The sequence below is a fragment of the Corvus brachyrhynchos genome, unplaced genomic scaffold (assembly GCF_000691975.1).
Source record: "Corvus brachyrhynchos isolate BGI_N302 unplaced genomic scaffold, ASM69197v1 scaffold255, whole genome shotgun sequence".
NCBI lineage: Eukaryota > Metazoa > Chordata > Aves > Passeriformes > Corvidae > Corvus > Corvus brachyrhynchos.
The window spans coordinates 5,147,723-5,161,685 of NW_008238358.1; the positions used below are offsets into that span (position 1 = coordinate 5,147,723).

Below are 13,963 nucleotides of genomic sequence, written 5' to 3' on the forward strand. Positions count from 1 at the left end.
CCATCCAGACACTACTGGCCGTGTAAGGAGGAGTCCTGGAGCCCTTCCCCCACACGAGCCCAGTGCTCCCATGCTAACACTATGCAGTCCTGATGGCAAGCACTTCCTCCCACATATAGATGAATTGAGCCTGAAACATGTGGGGAAATGGGCTTTTTGCCTGAAGGACTGGACAGTGCAGCTATTTGCAGGGTGTATCCTGCAATGTGGTTCCAATTTTTCAGAATGGTGCCTGGAGTGTCTGCTGGGGTGGGATGGGGCTCCCACCCAGCTCACATCATCTGCTGTTCCCAGCCTTTGCAGTCCCCTCTACGTCTCTCTCTAGCCTCTGCTCTTACTGTGCTGGGCGTCTTGGCTGTCGCCTCACCTCTGTGTCAGACGTGTAGGCTGGCAGGGGAGTAACAGCATTTGGAAAGTCGGCTTTCCCAATGATCTCAGCCCTGGGGTTGGGACCACTGCCTTTATTCAGCTCTAGCAAGGCTGGATGACTTCCTCCAGCCTTGGCTTTTGTCTGTGCTTGAGAACCTCACACCTTTAAACAAGCTGAAGTCATCGCTGCTGCAATTTCCAGGACAGTCTAATTTGATGCTCATTGTCATGGCACTGCTTTATTTTCCAAAACCTCACATCTCCTAGGTCTGGGCCTCAGGTGCAAAGTCTGGATCCATATCAAAATACAAACTTCCCAAAAAACAGGTGTGGAGATGCCTAATACAGATGCCTTCTGATTATTATTATTATTATTATTATTATTATTATTATTATTATCGGCTTGTGACACAACATGATACAAAGTGACACACTTAAACAGAAAAGTCAAAAGCTGCTTTGCTGGTAGGAAGGTGAGTCTCAACACCCATTTAGAGTGTCAGTGCGGAGCCAGAATTTCCATTTTGTAGAAAATTCAGATATTTCACTTTTTTTTCCAGTTCTTTAATGGAATGAGAAGACAAGAAAATAAAAAAAGATTTATCAAGATTATTTTTCTGGTTGATTGGAACTTACTGGTCTTCAAAATGAAGTCAAGACTGTAAGTAGTGTCTGTTGGCTTACAAATGTAAGTGAAAGATGCTGTAAGAAGATGTCTGGTAGAACAATCTCAGAGGGGTAAGCTCTGCAAACCCCTGGGGAGTATTGGGCCTGAAGGAGGAAACCATGGACAAAGAAACATGAACAATTTAAAGTGGTGACCAAACACTGATTTCTGCTTTAGCCTCTGTAACAACTGTGTTGTTGTAAGAAAGATTAGAAAAGACCCTTGGACGAAACTGTGTGGATCCTCTTAGCCTCTTAGCCAAAAAGGGGAACAAGTATCATTAGTTAACCTGGCAGTGACACAAGAAGCAAAGGAGCTGCCAGGCTGGGGAGGGACAAGAACATAGTGCTGGACTGTGGTTTTCTCTTTCTTTTTCTTAAGGAAAATCATCTTCTCTGCCTTAGCTCAAGGGTGACACTGCAGATGAGGAGGGAGATCATATGGCGTAACAATGTGTGATGACAGCAGGTAAAAGCTTCTTTTGACATGTTTCCAGCTCATAAACTGGGCTATATCATTCAGGGGAAAAGAATTAATAGTCTTCTCATCTCTTAACACTTTGAAGGAATACACCAGGATGCTGGATACTGAGGGAGAAGCCTTGTACCCCAGTTTTAAGGATATCAGCACTGGGAATATAAAATACTTTTCCGTTTCAACACTAGATGTTATAGAATTTCTTTTTTCACTTGAAAGCATAGATTTACAGAAACAGGCAGATGTTAGAAAGGATGAAATAAGAAGGTGCATTATTAAGATGGTAAAAATTGACAGATATATTTTTTAGCTACTCCAGTGTAGCCACTCGCTAGCAGTGTTGCCTAATTAGCCTCCACCTCTTACCCCAGGGAGGAGAAACTCTGAGAGCTGCTGCTTTCCTGCTCTTCCTCTTCAATGTGACAAACAAAAGCAGCCAATGCAGCTGCTCTGAGCCACTGGCTCCTTCAAAGTTGAGAACAGAGTGAACACCTTCTACTGCTTGCTTACTCCTAGCTTGCATATAATATAGTTTATATTTTATAATATGTGTAATTTTCTCCCTTGTCTCTGAAACATCTTGATTACCGTTGCTACTGAGTACTTTAAGGCATAGATCCACACCTTTTGAAGAGGCTTTGGAAGCCTTATGTTTTATGGTATGAGAAATATGAAAACTTCCAAGTAGATTCATGACCATTTCTTTCTAAAAGTTTTATAGAAAGAAGAAAATTATTATTTTACTAATAATGACTTATTATTTTACTAATAATGAAAACTTCCAAGTAGATTCATGACCATTTCTTTCTAAAAGTTTTATAGAAAGAAGAAAATTATTATTTTACTAATAATGACTTTCTGAATGAGCTATTCAGATTAGGAAACTTCTAACAAAAATTTCTCATTAGTTTTAGAAAGAGGTCCTTTCAGGGTTCTCATGACAATTAAAAATTACTTTGCAGGACAGGTCTTGCTGGACTGACAGTCAAACCATTAATTTTTAGGTATGTAAAAATGATGTAATACTCAAGATATTAGATGTAAAATAACACTAGGATAAAGTTTAACTATATGAAAAAGCATTAGAATTTCAACACTTTGCAGCAATGTAGAAAATTTACAAATATTTACAAATGCACACAGGCAACACAAATTAGGCATCCCCTTTTTAATTTAGACATGCATTGGATTTTTTAGACACCATATTACCATGCACTAAAGCAGCCCAAATGGCTTATCAAAAACACTGCCAATGAAAAAACAGGTTTGTCACTTTGCTGATGGTCTTAGCAGATAAAGCAAAATTGCCACTATACATCATCCTTAAAAGAAAGACAATACCAAAGAGGAAGCTGCCAGAAGGTGCCATTTTCAGATGTCAAGATAAGGGATGGACGTCTGAATTAATGCAAGACTTGTTGCATGTTTTCTGTAACAGACAACCTGGTGCCCTGCTAAAGCAGACAGTGATGCTTGTGCTTGGATGCATTTCTAGGGTGTATAACTGAAGCAACCTAGAAGAAACTTAAGAAAACAAATACTAGTCATAGTATTCCTGGAGGCAACTGCTATGGGTTATTAATGGTCCTGTAAGCAATCCTTTCAAAGGTGTATGGAGAAACAATGTAGAGATTGAATCCTGGGGGTAACAATCCATTGGAAAAATCCATTAACCCAAAGGGTATAAATCGAGAAGCCACCTTTGGCCCTCCTGGGACAAGGCCTTCTAGGAAAGAATAACTGATGTCTGTGTTGTGAGCAGACTGTAGGTACTGTATGTCAGATACTGAGGGTGGGAATGTTGGTGCCATTAGGCAGAACAACAAGGTTAGCAGGCATTGCAAGGAGCAATGACAATATTGACAGTAATGTAAGAACTACAGTGATCCTAGGGATGGGTAAGTGTTTCCTTGGCAAAACAGGTGCCCACTAGGGCTGGCCGGGTTTCTGCACATCAGGAAGCACAGGTTTGGAGGGCTATTTTTTTGTATGAGGTATAATTCTGACAAGTGTCAAGATTACAAGGAGTGGTTGTCACCGAAGCTACCTCTGCTCTTGGAAGCAAGGAAAGGACCTCTGTGGAAGCAGCAATGCAGACTTAGGTTTACCTGGGCTTGCATGTAACATCTTTCTGAACCTTTCTGTATGTGGCTAGTGCTTGAGTTTGCTGGACTTAAGTGCATTGAACAAGACAATCTAAAACCTCAGCTGTGTTAAGGGTAGATTTGCACCTATTATGGAGTTCTGAAAATGGATGGAGATTAATCAATTTCATTTTGACAAGAAAATATGCTTCTCTGAGTGCCTGGAAATTAGAATTAATATTATTTTGGCCATGAACTTTTCAAGGAAGTTACTGTCCCACAATCTAAAGCTTCTTGAATGTGTCATTCTTAAACTGAAGAATCTGTCTGTACCACTTTCCTTTCCTATGTCTCTACCTTGCTATATTTTCAAGTTGTTGATCTTTCTTTTGCTATCAAAATTGCATTTCTGGCACAAACACAGCTGGTCCCCTTCACTGGAGTGTCCTAATGGCAGAGCTATAAGAACATGGAGTCTCACTAAGTTCTTCGTGTACCTCATCTTAGAGAGATGAAGGGTCCAGAGCAGAGGTATCTGTGAACAGGACATCTTGGTACCCTGGAGCTCAGAGCTGCTTCACTGCAGCACTGCAGACCCAGCAGGAACAGGACAGTCATGTGCTATAACTATAAAATCAGTCCTGTGACGCTCCTGCCAATGTTAAGGCTGTTATTTCTACAAAGCTGTGATATGTTTTTAAAAAGTGAAATCTAAAGAATTACCATCTCTTCACTGGCACAAGTGTAAATCCTGAAAACTCCTCTGGTACTGGGAGCTGTGACTGAGTTTGTCTCTACTGAGGGAGCTGAGAGCAGAGTTTAAATGTTAGGCATATTCCTTCACCTATAACCATGCTTGAGTTGGCTTCAAGAAAAGAGAGTTGTAGTGTTAAATATATTTAACTGCTAAATCTTTGAATTTTCACCGGTCATGTACAAAGCCAGAGTAATACCTGAATTACATTTCCACTGACTTACACTCTTCACAAATGAAAGCTAGTGAGATGACTTGCTAACTCATGCAGTAATTAGTCTTCAAGAGGGTAGAAGTACAGCATTAAATTGGAGCTCAGGTTACAGAGATGAAATCAAATGAACAAGTTCAGTATCTCTAACATCTTACTACTTATTCCACAAGCTGTCTAAGTACATCAAGAGATTTAATTAATTCTGAGATTCCCTGATCAGTTGCAGGAAAAAAAGACAAAACACAGAATATGGCAAAAGAGTTCTAATCAGACTGACCTGCTACGTGGCACCAGAATTATCAGTGTACCCTGTATACATGCTGCAGATGGTATACTGTCTCTGCATCGGACTGTGCTGAGATTCAGACCTTCACCACAAGTTCCAGTACTCAGTAGGGCGGCTGGAAGAACCTGAGAAGACCTTAACTGATCAATTTGTCAAGTAAATTATGTTCATTGTGAAACTTCAAATATAAACCAAGTTTCTCACAAAATGCAAGACATTCCCAGCAAGTACAAGCTCTTCTGTGGATTAACAAAGATTTCTGTGTTTGCCACTCTCTTCCCCAGTATAAACCTTGTAAAAGCCAAGCCCTGCAGACAGCTGAGGCCTCTGTGGAGGAATGAGTGAAGCTTGAAACTGCCCCAGGAGGGAAGGGAGGATGGTCTCCCCACCACTTTATCTGACTAGACAGAAGGGTTTGCCCTGTCCCTAGCCAAGAGCTCAGCAGAGAGCAGTGTCACGCAGGGTCTGTGTCTGTCCTGCCCCGGGGGAAGCTGCCTGAGCATCATGGAAGCAGCAGGTCAGGCCTGGCTTGAGGAGCACCTTCAGGTTCTGGTTTAATTACCTGCTCTTTTGACTTCTGCAAAAGAATGGAAGCAATTTTTTGAGATGTGGCAGGTTCAGAGAGAAATCATGGTGTGCTGGGGAGTTTAAGTGGGGCATGGCTTATTTAATTCTCTTTCCTCCGCATAGCAGCTGGGCTTTGTATTCCAACTAATTTAGGTAGGAAGCTTTCTTTTATTTCATTGACTTGCAGCGTGAATATCACCAACCGTAGCTGATAGCAGTGACCACTGCCAGAAATTCACCAATGCTTTTACGTTTGTAGATTCACAGTACTCCTTATTATGCCTGTAAAACACATAGCTATTTATTCTAGAACAGGAACTACTTAAAGCTCAACTATGTTAAAAAAACAAAAGTGAAAAAAACTAATCTTGCCTCCATCTCTCTGACAGGTGTTGTCACTGGGGAAGGACCAACTTCAGAGCCTGTGACAGTGTTTTCTTATGAGCTATTGGCACATTAGAGACCTACACGTTCACCTGAGGAGGAGCACACCTGTTCAGTCAGCCCATGTGCATGATAACATATGATAATCGTGCATCAGTGCTTCCGGGGACTCTGCCATTGCACCCAGACTGCCGAGAGATCATCCCATCTGTAATGCCAGTGCAAGGTCCTACACACACAATAATGTTGCAGCTTGTTTGGTACTATTTTCACATGCTTGTTTTGTAAGGAGAAGCTGACAAGGTCATAATCTAAATTCTCAATGGTCTTTTGATTTCAGAAGAAATTTTTAGCAATCTACAGGAGCCTAGAATTTGGTCAGCTTTCTACATCATGTTGGTTTAAGGACTATGCAGAATAATGTTTTTTCTTTAGAGGCTGATAAGTTCAGTCTTCTGCAGAAGCTGTTGACTACCATTAGTAGTGGGTTCATTTGTTCTCTGCTGGACACTGTCAGCCAGCAGGGGTTTAGGCTGTTGTGCAGCTCCCAGCTCAATTATTTCTCAGGGCTCTTTGTTTAATATAATGGGGTCAAATTCAGACTGTAGGTGGCTGATGATTTCTGGTCCAATTTACAATAGCCTGTCTGCAAGCCCACCTTGAATCCAGTTAATCTCTTTTGTAAAATGAAGTGAAAATTCTGCGAAGTGTTCAGTGTTTTGGTCCGATATTTAATTTTTATAATGTGAGCTGTTTAGCAATTTTTCCTGTTCAGAGTGGTTCTGACATGTTTGTACAGCTGTGTTGATAGAGGGATTATATTTATTTCCCATATTGTAATGCACTGCAATGGGAAGTTTTACTGCTGAAAGATGAAGAAATGGGAACAGGTTGAATACTACCAATATCTACCATTAACTGTTTTGTAAACCTCAAATTTACAATTAATCCGATGCTCCTGATCACTGTTAAGAGTGTAATTTGATCTTAAGGAGGCCACAGTACTCTGGTTTGTTAGAATATAGGCATTGTACCTGACCAGTTGGCTTTTTGGAAAAGTTATTAAATTGCCACCTTGGCTGACTCACAAACACTGAAAAGGACTGTGAGTCTTAACTGCTTCAGCTCAGCCCAAATCTTTAAGGCTGGAACATTACAGCAGGGAATAGGTGTGATACTTACCCCAGGGATGAGGCAGAAAGCTCTGGGAATTCAAGGATCTTTGCAGAATAAACTGCTCCATTTATTTCTGTGTTTTATGGAAGGGCTGAAACAAAAGGTCTCAATCTCACACTGTCTAAACAGAGCAGCAATGAGACTACTTATCATCTTCTGGATTCAGGCTCTAATCCAGACTGTAACTCAGTGCACAGAGATACAGAGAACACTTGACATTTCATGATTTTTGAAATGAGGCAAACAGATAAGACCTTCGGAAAGCTTTAGCAACGGTGATCCAGAGTGCAGGCTATGCTCCTGTATCAGGCTATTTTTACTAGGAGGTACAGGGTTTAAGCTGGACCTCCTAGTAGTCTGTTACAAATCTTTGTTTTGCTGAAACAACAACATCTAACTGCAGAGACAATTTATGGCAGATTTTGTGTATAGACCTAGTGATGGACATAACCACCTGCTTGTAAAGGCAGGGTAGGAAGGCTTTGCAGTTTTATGGCGTATAGTACCTTTTCCTCTTAAACAAGTGTCCTTTCTATAGCAGTCACAGTACCACAGCAGCATTTTTGTTTAATCTGAACTAGGTGTCATATTTACTCCCTCTATTGCATTCACTTCAATCCATGCATGTTTATTTCTTTGATACATACACAGATCTGAGCACTTGCTATTCCTTGTAGGGCAGGAGAAAGAGGCTGATATTTTGTTTATATTGCAGTTATCTGGTTTTACTCATTTACAAATAGAAAGGCTTAATTTTTACAGTTGTATCAAGAACTCTGCAGCTTAGAGATGCTTTCCAAATGTAACAAAACAGTTACCAGAGTAAGTGACTTAAAATGTAAACTAAGGTAAGTATAGGATTCTAAATATATTTGACTTTTTGATAAAATAAAGTAAGGTCTCTTTGCTGATTCCACAGTTGGTGGAAAAAGGTAGAAAACCGATTCCCCTTTATTTCCCTTTGTAGGTAAAAACATGAACGTTGATTCTTTGCCCATGAGATAAAACTTCTTTGTGGCAGTAAAGGATGCAGCTTGCAAACAGGAAAGCAGGTAAGTAGGAAAAAAACCACAAAGCTTACTTATTCAGGAGGAAAACTAAAACAGATATTTTATCTTTGAAAGTTATCTCTCTATTGAGTAAATAAGATGTCAAAACTAACTGTAGCCCTGGCTCAGCTTCTTCCTTAGGAACATTGAATAAAAAGTTTGAAACTCATTAAAACCTATAAGGACGTAAGCAGAGGGCAGTAACCTTTAAAAGGCACTGAAGAAATTTCTAGATGACTCTAGATTTAATATTTCTATTTTATGTGTCTTCATTTCATATCTTAATTATTATTCTTTATTTCCACTTCTACTTTGAGCATTTTTATTGGAGTTAAGTTCTGAAAACTTTCAGAATTTTGAAGACAGAATAAATATTTCCTGTCTTTTTTTTTTCCCCTAGATGAGCACGCTTTTGTTGCCCTTTTACTTTCCTTCAGTTCTAGTTGTTAATGTATAAGAAATAGAATACGGTCTTATGAAAAGTTGAGAACCCTGAAGGTAAAAAGCCTGAAAAGTAGAATGTGGCACTGTGAGTAAAAGTTGTTGAAGCACCAGTTCAGCTAAGGTTTTGGTGAAGTGTCCCAGAAATGTCAATAAAGCACTGGCAAAAGAATCCGATGAGCAAGAAACTGCCCTAACAGTAGATATTTATCTGCGCTGAAAGGGAAAGTTCTTGGAAAGAGGGTATTGGTTCAAAGGCTGATCAAATATAAAGGGCTGAAAAAATGTTATTATGACTACCTTGACACAAAATAGGTGTGTTAATGAACACTGCAGATGATGCAAATTTTGAAGGCACTGATGGTTTGGAACGTGTCTGGAGTATCATAAGGTCAGAACTTAGGGGGAAAAAAGTTTGAACTAAAACTAAATGCAATGTTCAAAAGAACTCTAGCTGTAATCTGGAATTTCATCAGAAACATCAGATGAAGTGAAAGTACCCTTTAATCAGTCAACATGTACAAGTTCAAGCCACCAATGCAACACATGTAGTAAAGATGTAAGAGTTCAGGGCTCCCTCTGTGTTTTTGCATGTTGTTGTATTTCAGAACATGGGTGTGCTCCAGGTATGCAAGGTTTGTCTAGCCTACTAATAATAAAGCTGACAAGGATATATGATTCTGGCTTTGCATATAACCTAAAAGAAAAAAAAAAAAAAAAAAAACAGAGAGAAAGAAAAGATTCCATTTAAAAATTTATGCCAAATAGAAAAAGACTAATTTCAGGCCAGTTTAAAATTTAAATGGAAAATGAGAGAAGGTCCATCCAGCTCACCAGAAACCTGAGTTTTAAGGAAAGCAGAATGTGTGGAATGTGATTGTTATGGTGGATCCCTTACAATGACATGATTATTTATGGCTTCTAAGCCCTCTGAGCAATGTTTTCTTCATTTGATAGTTTGGCTAAATTGCAGTAGCACCTTTGGGTGCATCTTCAGCTCCTCTCAGAAATCAAAACTGACCATTAAACTAACATTAAACAGTGTCCAGAAAAGATTATCAAAACTCTTTCATCTGCACGTTGTGTTGTTAACTTTCTGGAGACTCACAGTCTTGCAAATGCAGTTCTCAATATTTTAAGATATAACTTTTACCTTTTGAATCATCTATTTGTATATCTCTGTGGAGAAAAGAGGGTTTTCCTGAGTTCTAGACCTCAGTGTACTTTTCATGAATGTTCAGGCAAACTAACTGCAAGCATGACGTGGTTGAGGAAGAGAGTGCATGAGCACAGTGGAAGGGATGAGGTGTCACTGTTTTGCTGCTTTATCGATAGATACCCATAAGCTGCTGGACCCCTCCTGCCTGCAGCTCTTCCTGGCAGGCACCCAAGAATGGCATGCTGTGGTTGTACACCGTGGTTGTCAGACTCAAGGGAAGAAGGCATTCCCCTGAGATTTCACACGTTTTCCATCAGTTTAGTTCTAACTGATTTTCAAGTGGTAACGCCAAACAGCCAGTGCTGCTCTTGATTCTCCAGGGTGACTAGGGAGACAGTAGCTGCCTTCAGCTCAGTAAAACCTTCATGCCACATAACTGCTGGGCATCCCCTTAGAGAAATATGCTTGGAAAGATGATATATCAACTTTTTTTTTTTGTCATTGTCAGCCACCTTTGAAGCATTTTCTATGTGTGAGTCACCCTTTAGGCACCAGGTGGAGATAAAATTCCCAACTGTCAGAAAGTCAGAAAAACTGCTGGACCTTTTGGTACAAAAGATCATCCTCTTAAGGATACTTAATGGCTGGGTAGCAGTCTCCTGTGTGAATGTATCCAAGGAATTATAGCTTAAAATTGTATTAATCACTCCTAATAGAGATGGGCTCTTACCCCTGCTGTGTCCCTCACTGCTCCCAGATGAGAACTATCCCAACAACTTGGGATTAGCAAAAACAAACACTTGTTATACTATTATCTTCATAACTTTATTAACATCTTTGATTATAGAACAGATGGATGAATGTTAATCATTATATAATGGCAGATTAAATAGCTTGCACTGTATCAATCATATTTAAGTCTTTGCTTAACAAAGCAATAATTTAAGTTGGGTCATGGGTAGAGTTTGAACGCCAGGCCCTCAGATTAGCTGCTGGCTTCCTCCATTAAAAGAGTAAACCCATTAGCTGCTTGCAGTTGTACACTTACATCTGTGTACACTGGCCATTAAAATATGTGACTCATGCTGTGCTGGTGGATTACACATTGAATTTTGAGATTAAGAATTCCTAGGTTCCTTTTGTGCCTCTCAGAAGGCACAAAAACTCCTTTCAGAAGGAGTTTTGCCCCCTGAAAAGAGTAGGCAATGAGAAATGGGTCAGCTAGTGATAGCGTTGTTATATTTTTACATAAAACTGGTATAAGTGTTCAGGTATCAAAAGACTTCATAAAAATGTCTGGTTTGGTTACCATTGGTTCAGAGATACTTAAGAGCCAAATGAGCGTATTTGGTGTATGGACTTCAAGATCCAGACAAAAAGAGTTATTGAATTCCTATCCTGTCATTATGAGCAGAGTATAACTATGAGACTACAGTAAAAATTGCAGGGATTGCTTGCAGTATACTTTTTATCATCCGTTGCAGGTTAACTGGTTCACTGTAAACAAAAGTTCTTAGCGGATGTTTTTCCCTCTATGCTGTTTTTTGCTGTGCTACTTAAACCTTAGGTAACCTTAGACACTCTTCGTGACCTCCCCCAGAGTCAGCACTGGTTTGCACTGACTCAGAATCCTGAGTGCAGCTTATTAAAGTCCTTTATCTGCTGCTATACCAGAAACAGCATGTCAAACTTTACTGAAGGTGACAAATCATGCCACTGACTGGAGGTAAGTTGTGTAATTCTCTGAACATTGAATGAAAGAACCAGTGGAGAGAGGCTTAACAAATCTAATGTGAATAAGAGGTCTTCAGTCTTACCTGTAAATTTGAATGCAGTGTGATTACAATGCCAGTCTTCAGAAAGCTTGGGTTTTATGGCTGTGTGCAGAGAACTGACTTGCTCATTTTGGTAAATAAACAGACAATGTGTGACTGCTGCTTGACACTGTTAATGCAGAGCTGCACTTCCAAAGTTGAAGGCAAAATGTGGTAAATTAAAGATCAGCCACTAACTCAGAGTTTGAGAATATCACCTCTGAAAGCTAAAAGCTCAAGAACACACTTGGTGGGAACAGAAACTACTAATTCCTCATAAAAAACCCACTTCCTGTGGCATCATTTGGTTTCCTTGGGGGGGATCTAAAAGCAGGTCGAACTCTAGTTAACTTTGGAAAGCTCACAGTAAAAGGTACAATTGCATAGGAGCTCCATAGCTGTATATTAAGCCCTATAATTCTGCAAACTTTGCAAGTTTGCCCATCAGTCTTCCTCAAAACTTTACATACATACTTAAGATTAAAATTTTATTTGGAGATGTCATTTCACTTTACTGCGAATCAGTACATCAGCTCTTCTATAAGTGCACTCAGTTACTCCCTGAAGAGAGAGAAACTTAGGAGTGGTATATATATTTCCTGCTCATTACACTGTAAAAACCCATGGAGAACAGATACATTGATTAGCACAAGTCAGAAGTGCATCTTTGCCTTGATCAATACATTTGTGTGTTGTGGGCTGGCTAATGGCAAGTGTCAGAGTGCCCACCTGTTTGGAATAATTGCAGGATACAAGCATTAGCCTATTGAAAGAATGCATTTATTGGGCACAAAGAAAAATTTATGATCTTCAACTATACAGCCTGTGCAATAACAGTGACTGCCAAGTAGAGAAAAGATAGTTCAGCTATATTAAAATAGCAGGTAAATCTGGAGTCTGGGGTTTGCTCCAGGTATTTAAAGACCTGAGCAGAGCATAATGAAGGAACAGATGTACCACTTCAAGCCAGTCTGGTACATGAGTAGCCTCAGAGGAGCACTGGAACACAAAACGAGAAAAGATACAACTCTGATCAAAAAAATGTATATCCAAAGGCTCAGAAAATACAGATGCCTGCTTACAGAGCTCCTCTGTATGGATCCTTCAAATTTGGATATAGATATGCTGTAACTGTAATTCATGTCACTCCCTCATGGGAGGGTACTTTTTTATGCTCTTATAAATTATTTTATGTCTTAAAATAGATTTTACAGGTGAACTGAAACACTGTGGTGCTTTTAAGTCCTTTGATACTTCTGAAGGGCCATGTTTTCATTTTAAACTCACAAAATGAAGGAGGAGCTCTCTTTTTTTTTTTTTTTTTTTTTTTTTTTTTATTTATACCTGTGAACTGAAACACTGTGGTGCTTTTAAGTCCTTTGATACTTCTGAAGGGCCATGTTTTCATTTTAAACTCACAAAATGAAGGAGGAGCTCTCTTTTTTTTTTTTTTTTTTTGTTAATCCTATAAACCAGGAGATACAAAGTTCTCACTGGAGATTAAGTTAGGTTGCCTTTTTGGAATGCAGGAATTAAATGTTTCCCAGGAAAGCATCGAACCACAACAGTAAGGTTATTCAAAGATGAGCTGCTTTCAGTATTTTCTGCTGCTACTCCATACAGCACATTACACAGCAGGAGATAACTATTGTCTGCTGGCTCCACATCTCACTTGGCATTCTAATTTTGGGTACTCCAAAGCACAAAGAGGCATGGCTTTCCCAGCAGAATAGAGGAGACTCACAGCAGCTGAGCTGCCAAGAGCCCTGGACCAGCCCAGCCCGCTTGCCCTTCTTGGAGGGTACGAGAGATGGCCGAACACATCCTGGTGTACAAAGATGGAAAGTGAGGAACTTCCAACAAGAGGCCACATGTGTTGGACTGAGCTACCCTAGATATTTCATATGGTTCTAGGGATGAGGCCTGAAACACCACAGCTGCCAAAGCTGAATCATTATGCCCAGGGAAACATGAATTGGAGGAAACAATCACCTGAGGAAAGCACATGGTCAAGTGCTGGTACCCTGAGTGGGTGTCCTGACTTTCCTCAAAATAGCCTGATACAGAAATGAAGAGTTACTTGATCTGAAACTAACTAAATTTGTGTTGCAAGAGGATCTCTTTCCATATTGGAGCAGATAAACCTTTATATTTTCCCAGTTTGTTTAATACAAAGTGTTTCCAGTGCTCTTTCTCAGAGGCCATAGCCCTGTGGCCTTCTCCTGCCCCAGTCAGCTAGATCACCTTATCAGGTCAGAGCTGGAAGACTGGGGCTTGCACATCAATCTGGTTTTAGTGTGATTAGGACTCAGGACCTGTACCAAGTGGCAAACATGGCTGTTTGAGATTGTTCTCTGAAACCAGATGCATTGAGATTTTGTACAATCCACAAAGGTACAGGAAAATAAGATGGATTTTAAACAGTGGTTAAAGGGGAACACTGAATTAACAAAGCAGCAAATGACTCCCTCATCCTGTAGTTTTGTTTTTCACATGAGAAATCCTCTAAATACTGGTGTTAA

The 13,963-nt window shown here is 39.8% G+C and overlaps 1 long non-coding RNA gene across 3 annotated transcripts in view; it reads left to right on the forward strand.

The window, feature by feature from the left end:
- The first annotated feature begins 860 nt into the window (after window positions 1-860).
- The window catches only part of LOC108447051, a 41,305-nt gene continuing 28,202 nt past the window's right edge, over window positions 861-13,963 (forward strand). For all 3 annotated transcript variants that reach the window (XR_001862437.1, XR_001862439.1, XR_001862438.1), the window contains exons 1-4: window positions 861-1,030; window positions 1,441-1,504; window positions 5,808-6,028; window positions 7,946-8,030. This is a non-coding gene — a long non-coding RNA (uncharacterized LOC108447051). The remainder of the gene's footprint in view (window positions 1,031-1,440; window positions 1,505-5,807; window positions 6,029-7,945; window positions 8,031-13,963) is intronic.